Below are 12,073 nucleotides of genomic sequence, written 5' to 3'. Positions count from 1 at the left end.
TGCCTAGCAGAGTACTTGGTGCATAGTAAGATTTCAACTGCTGGTTTTTGAATGCGTGGATCAACGATTCTTAGATTTTTGTTTTAACTGTGAACTTTATAAAAGAAATGAAAATGTTTGATAGGAATTTCGAAACCCATGCTTTATTAAAAAAACAAATTTTAAGTGTAATATTATAGAAAAGACTGAGGCCTGCAGTGGGTTCTGATATTCATTCCATGTTCCTTCTCACTGAAAAAACAAATGAGCAAACAAAAAATTGGGGTTGCCAAGTACTTTTTTTTTTAACCTGAACTCCCTTTTTACTTCTTACAATTATCCAAGGAAAGAATATAGTCCTTGAGGCCCAAATGTTATCAAATGGCTTCTGAGGGAGACTCTGCTTCTCTCCTGTGTACTTTGCAAATGCTGGCTGGGCTGTGAGATGCCCCATCTTGTCTTTCTGTCCCTCTAACCTGGTACTCTGTACCTGTCATTTCCCTGCTGGGATCATAGTACACTGATCAGAATGAACAGTCTCTGCACACTGTGGGTATAGAGGAGATATTTAAAAATTCTCTGCATGAGCGGATTCCCTTCCAGCTGGGAGTCTGAGCTGGGAGCAGCTCCCCAGCTGGCCAGTAAGTTGGACGCCATGAAAACTCCTTTATTTTTATTTTTATTTATTTATTTATTTATTTTTTGTGGTACGTGGGCCTCTCACTGTTGTGGCCTCTCCTGTTGTGGAGCACAGGCTCCGGACGCGCAGGCTCAGCGGCCATGGCTCACAGGCCCAGCCACTCCGCGGCAGGTGGGATCCTTCTGGACCAGGGCACGAACCCGTGTCCCCTGCATCGGCAGGCAGACTCTCAACCGCTGCGCCACCAGAGAAGCCCCATGAAAACTCCTTTATAACACCTTCAGGAAATAGTAGCCACAGCATCTTGCTTACCCTCTTCATAGGCAGCATCATGTGGGCTAATAAGATGGATACAAAAGCAAGCTCAGCCTGTGTGGGGAACTCTGCCTGGGGGGTAAGGCAGCCAGTGAAAGTGGCAAGGGACAAATCTGGAGAGGAAGGCAATGTATCAGGCTCTGTGCCACTTGCTTTCATGTTTATATTATCATTTAACTTTGAAACAAATTTGATGAAGAGGTATTTATGTCTTCATTTCACAAGTGAGCCCACAGAGGCTCAGAGGAGGTGAGTAATTTAGCCGAAGGTCACACAGCTAGTGATTTAATCCAGGTTTCTCTGATTCCAGGGGCTGTGTTCTTTTTACCTGTACCACGCTGCCTATAAATTAGAAATACATTTAGAGGGATTTGAGCTTAAATATTTCAAAAGGAACACTGGCTGAAGAATGAGGACAGCTCATGTTGTAGATGAGATATAGCTAAACATCTAGACAATACAGATAACCAGGCAGTGGTGAAGGCTAGAGGCCCAATGGGTGTGTATGAACATGAAAGCAGCCATTAATCAGGCAAGCTCGCTTAAGAGGACCCTGGGTTTTGACTTTGAAGGCAGCCAAGGAAAGGTCAAATATATGTTTTAAGTCCACCAGCAAGCAGCACTCTTTGGAATTCCTTTGCATTCTACAACATGATAATTAATAATTCTAACTCTGGATTCAGTGGTCGGGACCTTCAAGCATGGAACTGAAAAGTAGTATATTTTCAACAAAATACAAATGTAGCCTGATAGCCCTGTGAATTAGGGTTTCATTTACCCTTGGTTTCCTGCATCAGTGTATTTGTCCTCAAATGGGTTTCCCCACTGTGTATGTTAAGTATGTAACTAGTAATAATAATTAAAATCTTTTGAGTACCTGGGACTAAGTATTTGACCTTTATTCCTCATAACAACCATGTAATGAGGGTGCTATTTTTCTTTCAATTTTTATGAGGGAAATAAAATTCATTGATATTTCTAGATCAGCCCCAGGTCACACAGCTAGAAAATGGCAGATGTGAGATCAGCACCCATGGTGCCCATTTCTGAAAGCCTCTCATCTGACAACCTAGGTGTCTGTCTGTGTTAGGTATTACAGAGTGTGGGTGCGGAGAGCAGTGTTTGCTGCAGGGTCTGATTGCTAAGTTAATTCTTTTTCATTCCTCTATTCTTGTTATGCTTTCATCCTTCTCTCTTCCCTTATTTCTACCTTCTCTCCTTCCCTCCCCACATTCTAAATCCCCAAACTAGTTTTCTCCCATTAGGTAAAGTTGGCATCACTTCCCAGATACCTGATGCTGTTTTAGAATCCCAGAGCCTGGAATTCTTTGTCTCTGCTTCCTAATTAACCTTCTCTTGAGCATGTCATCTACTTCTCTCCTCTCAGTTTTCCCATTTACAGAATGAAGGTACCATTACAAATCACCATTCAAGATTCTTATGAAGCACTTTCTAAAACAAAAGCATAAAACTCTTTACAAATCTGGGAAACTGTTCAAGTTCCAAGATGGAGGTGGGAAATGGAAGAGCTCTCTTGAGAACTTGGGTCCACCCGAATTACCCAGCTTCTGTCACTGCAGCTGGGATCCATATCTCACTCAAGATTTAACGTCTAATTCCATGTGGTTATATAAAAATCACATAGTGATTTTTCCTGGGAGAGCTTGCTGGAATTTATTTCTTAAAATCTCTAGACTGTGACCTCCAGGGGTAATAGATGTGTTGGGCTCCAGTATGGCAGTGCAGCAGGGAACCTTCTGACCCTCGCACCCCAGGCTTTCTCCTCAACTGCTTTTCACAGCTAACACTTGCAGGCTCCCATGTCCTAACGCTCCAGTAAACACTGAACACCAAATTTTGAATTGCTTTCAGAGTTTTGTTGCAAAGACGTAATCTGACTGTTGCCTTAGTTTGTACATTTCAGGGAGTCCCGAACTAACTTCCTGAATTTTGCTTTTGGAAATTTGAACACCATCTCTCATTCTATTCCTCTTCTTGGGTTTTTGTCTTAATCCCCTTCATCATTTTCTTCGTTATTGATTCCAATGCTCAACAAGCTCTCAAACTCTGCCATCAATTTGTGTGCTGGTTAAGGAAGGTAGGCTGCGAAGAGTTTTGATATTTGAAAGAAAATGCTGTATTGTATCAATTAACCTGGAGAGAAAGAGATTGACAGATTTAAAAAGAACTAACATTTACTGAGCGCTTACGATGTGTGGACATTATGTCAAGTACTTTACCTGCACTATCTTATTTAAGCCTGGTAATATCAGTATGATGTAGGTTCTCTTAGTGACCTAGTTATACAGGTAAGGAGTATGAATATAAGTTCATTTGTATCTTTTTTTTTCTTTAAATACAAAGCAAAAGTAGACCTATAGACATAGAGAACAAATTTATGTTACCAAAGGGGAAATGGGGGGGAGGGATAAATTAAGGGTTTGGGATTAACATATACACATTACTATATATAAAATAGATAAGCAGCAAGGGCCCACTGTGTAGCACAAAGAACTACATTCAATATTTTGTAATGACCTATAAGGGGAAAGAATGTAAAAAAGAATAGATATATATGTATATACATATATATGTATATAGCTGAATCATTTTACACCTGAAACTAACACAACATTATAAATCAACTATACTTCAATAAAAAAATAAAAATTAGAAAGAAAGTTAGAAAGAAGTTTGATGCTCAAGGAGATGAAGGAACTTTCCAAAAATAATCACAATGGTAATCATTTTGCAATATATAAACATATCAAACCAGCATGTTGTACACTTTAAACTTACACAATGTTATATGTCAGTTATATCTCAGTAAAGCTAGGAAAAAGAAATCAACCAGCTAATAAGGACTGGAACCATGGCTGGAACCTAGGTCTCTCTTTCCAGAGTCATTCTCTTAACCTCTCACTGAGCCATAGGTGGTCCTGAAAGACTTATCGAGGCACCCCGGTTGTTTGGGTGATGTGTCAGTGATTGACACCACCCCCCAGGGGCACATGGTTGGGGCTGAATATCCCTCATTCCCAAGTTCTTAGTAATTTCCTGTTGAATTGCTCTCCCTTTTATATGATTCTTCCAGTTCTACATTTCAGAGATTTTAAAATCATAAAAATGAATTCATATTCAACATTTTGATTCTTCCTCCCTAAGAAAGAGACCACTCTTGTTCTGAATGAAAGTGAATTGGGGAAAAATAAGATAATATTGGCAGTCCTAAATCCTTCATAAGACCAGTGGGTATCTGGTGAGACAGGCAGAGCCGAAGTGGCCCATCTGTGAAGTAGCACAAATCCTTCATTCATGAAATCCCAGCTAATCCCCCCCACTCCTCATTCTTCACAGCCCCTCTTCCAGGCAGCTGAAGCCTCTTTTAGTTCTACCCAGTTGTGCTCCATGCCTCTATACCTTTGCAGACACTGTTCCTTCCTCCTGACTTGTAACACCCTTGGCCCCAAGGTGCCTGATGGTTTATTATTTATTTTTCTGATTCAGCTGAGGCAGCAGCTCTTCTTTGGAGCCATTCTTGACCTTCCAGGCAGAAACAACCCTTTCCTTCTTTCTACCTCCTTTTGGTTTTGTGTATTGCTAGGATCTGTAAAGCATTATGCGATCCTCACAATCTGCTCCTTAGGGCCTTTGCACTTGTGGTGTCCTCTGCTTGGAGCACTCTTCTGCCTGATAACTGCATGGCTCACTCTTTCTCCTCTTTGGGTCTTTTCTCAAATGCCACTGTCTTAGTGCCTTCCGTGATTACCCTGTTCAATTACAACCTCCCCCACTGGCATACTTCATATCCCCCTGGTCTGCTCTATTTTTGGCCATAACACTTGTCATCATCTGATTTGCGATCTCACTGACATGTTTATTTTGTTATTCTGTATCTTCCCCCTAGAATATAAACCCATATGTTGACATGTTTTTATCTGTCTGTCTGAGCCCTGGTTCTCCGAATAATCCTTGGTACAGAGGGTACTCAATAAGTATTTATTAATTACTAAATTAAGGGACTGTCTTCTCTCAGCTTTCATCATACTGACATTTTGAGCTGGATAATTCTTTGTTGTGAGGCTGCCCTGTGCACGTAGGATGTTTAGCAATATCCCTGATTTCTACTCACCAGTAACATTCCTCCAGCTGTAACAACTAAAAATATCTCCAGACATTTCCAAATGTCCCCTGGGGGGGATATTGCCCTCAGGGAGAATCCTTGTGTTAGAATCCCAGATCCTGGAAAACAGGGATCATATCTTTTTAGAGTATCTGGTGTCAAGCACACAGTAGATGACTGATAAATTTGTAAAGCCGGAATGATCTGACTTGGTCAAATGTTTATCTCAAATTTCACGATATAGTTAGTTTGCACACAAGACTGTCTTCTCAAACATTTTATTTTCTCTATATAAATTACTCTACCAAGAAATATGGGTTCAGTATCACCAGAGTTCAGGATGATATAGAGGAAGGCAGAGTTGCAATAAACATGACCATGGCCCTTAAGAATCTCATAGTCCAGTTTAGAAACATATATAGCACCCCCCAAATGCAGAAGGATGCATTATCTCTCCCTTCAAGCTATGCCACTCCTGTCTAGTTCATCTTCTGTAACAGATTTTCTATAAAGGCCTAGTGAGCAAATATTTCAACTTTGCAGGCCATATGATCTCAGCTGTAACTACATCCATAGAAAATAACACTTGTAGACATTTTCTGATCTTTTCAGTCTTTCTAGAGCTAAAACCAACATCTCAGTGTGAAGATTTCAAGGTTAATCTAAAAGTGACTCTATGCCCACATCCTATCACAAAATGCTATGGACTAGAAAAATGTGGCTATCACCAAGAATGTATGAAACAAGTACATAGTTTAAACTGCAGGTTTAGTGGGTTGGGAAAGCAAGTCATCGATTCATAGCTGCACTTATAAATTACGTACAACAGAATATAATACAATACCATATATGGAAGGCAGTACCGTACAGTATAATGCAAGGCAATATGATAGAAAATATCAGAACGCATTAAGCATACTAAGAGTACATTTTATATTTCTGGTTGTCTATGTGTGTACGTATGGGGTTTCTGATGTAAAACTTATTTCTAACTATTTAGTGTACTAAAAAAGATCAGCAAAGCACTGTTTTAAACCAACTAGAATAATGGATAGAAAAATGGAAAGGTCTATATGCAGATACCCAGGCAAGACACTGTTGTACCTTAAGATAAGTAACAAATCTGGAAAGTGGATGAGAGATGGCATGACGGAGAGGATGGCTCACAGATTGTAAAACGCTCCTGCTTCCCCACATGGCACACTGTGTTCTGTTCTAATGTTCAGTCTGTAACCTTGTTGTGAGTTATCAACACCTGTTCATTTTCTTCATTTATTTGTTACCTTTCTGCAGGACAAAACCATGACCTGAACTGTCTCTTTTCCTGTGCTTCTCCACCTGGCAAAAATCCCATTCCTTCTTCCAGGCCCAGCTCAAGTGCCAGCTGTGTTGCAAAGCTTTGCCCAGGTGCACCAGGCATAGTTAATCACGTTCTTCTCCACGTTCTCTCAGTACTTTATTCATACTGCTACAGGGGCACAGATCACATTTGAATGTGCTCGATTTTATATGTGCCATTCTCTGCTACTCAATTGTGAGCTTCTTGGGCGTGGAGGCAATTTTCATGTCTCCTTTTAGACTTCTCAGCACTCAGCACATTATCTACACATAGTAGGTGGCTAACCCCTAAATGGAGACTGCTTAGTGACGTTGTTCGGACTCTGAGCTTGAAACCCAGGATGCCACTCAGTAGTGGTGCGACCTTTGATAACTTACCTTACTTCTCTAAGCTAGCTTTCTCATCTGAAAAGGAGAATAGCGCGAGAAATGCACAACATTGTTGTAAGATGAAATGGAATATTAGGTCTATAAGGTACTTAATGGGTCTTCAATAAATGGAATTGACTGTCACTATTGTTGTCATGATTATTAATACTGTTGAAAAGAAGAGTGGAAAAGGCTAGCAGAGCCACAGATACAGACACAAATAGTAAGTGAAAGGAGTGAAGGTGATTTAGGGGCCAATAATTAAATATTAAGTTATGCAGTATATTGTGTGCTTGAGACCAGAATGATATGAAAAGTGAGAATTGCAGACATCTGGATGTTTGGTTTTAAATATCAGAATAGCTATCTGGATGGTTTTCACTCTTACCTTTATATTTCACACTCTTGAGGGGAGACTTTGGGAGGATGCAAAAAGGGATTAAAATAACCTAATTTTACTCATGGAGGTACCCCATAGACTTAATTGTGTAAAGTTGGAGTGGAGTTTCTCACCTGCAACACTACTGATGTTTTGGGCCAGATAATTTTTTTGCTATGCAAGATTGTCTTGTACATTGTAGGATATCTAGCAACAGCCCTGTCCTCCACCCACCAAATGCCAGTAGCACACTGACCCTACCTGCCATCTTGTAACAACCAAAATGTTTGAGGGAATCTTTGATAAATATTATGTTCTGAACAAGGTGAGGAATAAACCAAAAAGCAGACATGGTGGAGGGGGGTGATCTCACCTTTATTATTGACAGAGCTGGATTGGAGAACATGAGTTTAAGTCTGTAAGCCAAGCTGGTTTGCTAAGAATAAGCACAGAATAAGACCAGCTTACCCACTGAATCCCAGGGAGAAAAGCATCATCAGGGAAGTAAAGAAAATTGGTACCATTTGAAGGCATCTCACTCCCAAGAGAGAAGCGAGGTAGGCATGGAGTTTTACTGAGCATGACCAGATGTTAAATATTTTCTCCCCTCTTTGGAACTTAGGTGCATATAATCAAATTAATTATAATCTTTGGTTTATGACACCTTGTAACCATTGGTCCATGGTGGCCAGCTTTTATTTATTTTGATATCTTGATAGTTATTTTTAATAATGAAATTCACACCTACTAACTCACCATCCAAAATAAAACTAGGAATGTAAATATTACTCACTCTTTTTTTTTTTTTTTTTTTGTGGTACGCGGGCCTCTCACTGTTGTGGCCTCTCCCATTGCGGAGCACAGGCTCCGGACGTGCAGGCTCAGCAGCCATGGCTCACAGGCCCAGCCGCTCCGCGGCATCTGGGATCCTCCCAGACCGGGGCATGAACCCGCGTCCCCTGCATCGGCAGGCGGATTCTCAACCACTGCGCCACCAGGGAAGCCCATTACTCACTCTTAATGATAGTTTTTCTCAGCCCATTCTCCTGTTTCTCCCACCCAAGGATCATCATCCTGATATATATTGTTTCCAAATTTACCAATAGAATAAATCTCTCTGCCTCCCCGGGGCCAGAATGAGCAAAGCTGGCAAAGAGAGGGCAGAAATGAGCTTAAGGAAAATGCTTTCTCAAGGAAACCAGGAGGGAGGGAAAAGGGTTTACTTCTACCAGATGGCGTTGATACGTTTCCTTATTTTTTCAGAATACAGGGTGTCCCTGGGAACTAAATATATGCCAGTTATACTTTAAGACGATCATACCAAGTGTTTAGAACTTGGAGGGCTATTACTTTTTTTATTAGTGTAAAACTATTTTTGTCAAATTGAGCACATGGTGATAATACTGGGCATCCACAAACCCGGCATCTGCAAACGCAGTTTCTCATTCTGTTCCCCTTAAAGTCCAAGTTTTGTTTCACATGCTGAGAATTTTTTAAACATAAAAAGTAGTCTTTCTTTGGATAAACTCCCTCAGTTTTGAATTTCTTAATTTATTTTATTGCGCAGCAGGAAGAGTCCTTTCAAAAATAGAATCATACCATTTTAGAGTTGATCTGATCCAATATCTCCCCCAGGGTAGCAGTTAATAACAAATGACATTATAATGACAGATTCAAGTTTGTAATCTCATTGAATATCTGCGGTCTACAAGCCATACTTTGGAATCTAGAAAGTGGTCGACAAAGGAGCGACACACCCATGCTGCCTGAGTTCTTCTGAGTTTGCAAAAGAGCTATGATTCCAAGTCCCATGGCAAACCACATGATACTGCTGGGGTCACCAAGTCAAGGAAGGAGTGAGAATTAGCCCTTACTAAAGAATAAGTGCCATAGCATAGGGATCTTTTCACCGCTGCATCTCCAGAATCTAGATGAGGAACTGGTGCGTTATAGTACTGGTATTTGGAAAAGCAAAGGCCTGGTGGTAAGTTAAGACAGTCACATCCAGTTCTTAAGCTTATTCCACTTGCAGTGCCCTGTGCTGGGTGGTTTACGTTGGTAGTTTAATTTAACCTGCACAGCATGGTGTTTTCAAATATTATCATTATTGCTTTGCTCTTGAGAAAACTGAGGTCCAGAGGAGTGAAATTATTTGCTTAGGTTACACAGCTAATGAATACAGAGCAAGGATTTGGACCATGTGGTTTCTGCCATCCTGTCTTCTCATAAGCTAGAAAGAGGTATAGTAGGTGACCTGGCTTCTTGTTTTGGTTATGCCATCAACTAAGTAATGCTGTGCAAATTATAGGTCCTATGAGTACCAGAAGAAATGCTAGGTTCATAGTTGATCCAGAAGGGCCTATCCAGATATAAATAATGTGTGCACAATTTTTAGACTAAGATACAATAGTGTGTTTTGATGTTTTATGAGGTTTCAAAGAAAACTCGCACTGATCTTGATTTCTCCAGAGTAGCTTAAGTTTTGGATGACATGCTCCTTTTCAATTTGCTTTTGTGTTTTTTGAAATTTTTGGCATATTACCTAAGGTTCAAGTAGGCAGTGAATTTCTTTATTCCAGATAAGTTCCAATAAAAGCAGTATGTGCAATTGGGTGAAATGTGACTAAAAATGGACAAAAATGGAGTTTAGGTAATAGGTGCATGAACTTGCACAACTCCCTACACCCCTTCTTTAATGCAGTGTGTGAAATTTGGGAGATATTGTTTTCTTCCAACTTGTAGTCAGTTCCCTTAGCCCTTATGGGACTATTCAAAAAGGGAATAAACCTGCCTATGTGAATACCAGATTGCAGGTGAATCTGCACTGTATCTTATAAAGAGGAGGTAAGACTTTGAAGTCAAAGAAGTCTTTGTTTGAATCTTGGCTCTGATGCTTATCATCTGTGCAGCTTACAGGGGGCACTTGATTTCTGAGTCCCCATTTCACCATTTTTATTTGGAAACAGTAACACCTATCTGATATTTGATGATACGGGCTACTACTACTCTTTTGAGAAACTAAATCAAGCACAAAGAACAAGGGGTGCCTTAAACCCATCTTGGTGAAGCTGAACACCTTATAGGCTGGGTTTATGTAGTCTGCGTATTAGACAATTTGTACAAGTTTCACAGTCATAACCAATTAATTTTATTTACAAAATACTTAACACTATGTGCCAAACACTATTTTAAGTCCCTTACAAATATTGACTCATTTTATCCTTATGGCACCCTATTTATTCTATCTGCACATTTTTAGAACATCACAAACATATGCTTTCTTCACAAAATCTGTTATCATTTCTGTTTAAGAGGTGAGTAAATCAAGAGCACACATGTATTATAAAACAACACCATGTCTCCTAACCATGTCTGCTGATGTGTGTGTGTGCGCGCACGCGCGCACATGTGTGTACACAGATCTGGATCAAGTGCTGTTTGTGCCACAAAGAAACCCAGACTGAGCTTCCTGCTTCCAAGCCCCTGCCTTCTTTGGGTGCCACTTGAAACTTTTCTTTCCCAGATTTCCATCTGTCATTTTTAGCTTGCAAACAATTTTTCTTGTTCTGTTGTTAACTTTGACGCAGAGCTCTACTCTAAATACCTAACTTGAAATGTTTGTCACCAGAGCCCACAATGTGTGATTTGGGGGACAAGAGATTTCATATACATTTGTATACATATATTTATATGCATTTGGTTTCTGATGAACATACCAAGGCAGATATTGTCTAAACCTTTTTTTCTTAGCCTCAGGGTACTGAGATGCTGGAAATAGGAAATGGTATTCGAACACCAAGATACCCACTATATATCCTCTGGCAGAAACAGAGGAGCTCACAATTAATTGCTAAACTACAGAATGTTAAATCATCCAAGGGACATTGAATGATGTGGAAAATGACAATATTGTGAGAAGTTCTATTTACTTGAACTAGCATTCAACTATCTAAAGACATAATGGAGCTTTTTAAAGTTAGACCCATATTATTTATGTGATGATGGCAAAACATAACCATGACATGTTTCCAGGGTGACATTTTCCAACTGCAATTAAAAATCAAAACATTTGCTCACCGAGCTCTCATGTGAATAAAAGAAATCCTGCGTTAACAAGTTGCAGTCATCTTCATTAATGAGAAATTCTGCAGGTTAAGAACACAAAATTATTGGTTATCCAGCAGGGTTTGATAATAACCTATTCAGAGGGAAGTATTGCACAGTTGTGAGAACAAGTGGTTTCCCGTGAGAACAACCTGCAGAATATAGACTAATTCATTCAGCAAATATTTTTTGAGCATCTACTGTGGCCTCAGATTCTGAGACTGTGGCACCACGGGGAGCAAAAATAATCACAGTACTTGCCTTGATAGGTCTTTCAGTCCAGTGGATGGAAGAGGCGATGGTAATCAATTATGCATAAATGAACATTTATATTTAAAACTGCAAAGGAAAGGGGCATGGAAATATGCTCTGCTAGTGTGTAATAAGGGGAACTAATCTAAGGCGAGCAGGGTAGTGCGGAGATGGCCTTAGGATGACTTTGCAATGTTTATCAAAAAAATTTATCAAGTCTATACCCCTTGAAATAGGACTTGTACATTGAGGCACTTTCCCTAAAGAAATAATTTGAGATGTGTTAAGCATTTTTTCTATAAGGACAAGGCATTGTTTTTATTATAGAAATGTTGGAAACATCTTAAATATTCAAAAGTAAGCACTTAGATAAATTTATTATGTCCTTCAAAATTGTTTTGACTACCGAAAATCTTTAAAAAAGTGGAAAAATGTTTTTATTGTAATAAAAATGCTTAGTAAGAAAGAGTATCTACAAAACAGTATTTTAAATGCCTTTGCCTTTATCCTAACCCTGTCCTTTCTAGTTCCTCAATTGATTGTTTGATTTCAAATATATCAATAATCATACTAA

At 39.6% G+C, this 12,073-nt stretch overlaps 1 protein-coding gene across 1 annotated transcript in view; it reads left to right on the top strand.

Annotated features, from left to right (window-relative positions):
• Positions 1 to 12,073, top strand: part of NELL1 (neural EGFL like 1) — a gene marked incomplete at both ends in the record, with an annotated part of 833,612 nt that overhangs the window by 660,437 nt on the left and 161,102 nt on the right. The window lies entirely within an intron of this gene.

This window comes from Mesoplodon bidens (assembly GCF_964165515.1).
Source record: "Mesoplodon bidens genome assembly, chromosome: 7".
Taxonomy (NCBI): domain Eukaryota; kingdom Metazoa; phylum Chordata; class Mammalia; order Artiodactyla; family Ziphiidae; genus Mesoplodon; species Mesoplodon bidens.
This window is presented reverse-complemented; position numbering and strand designations above follow the sequence as displayed.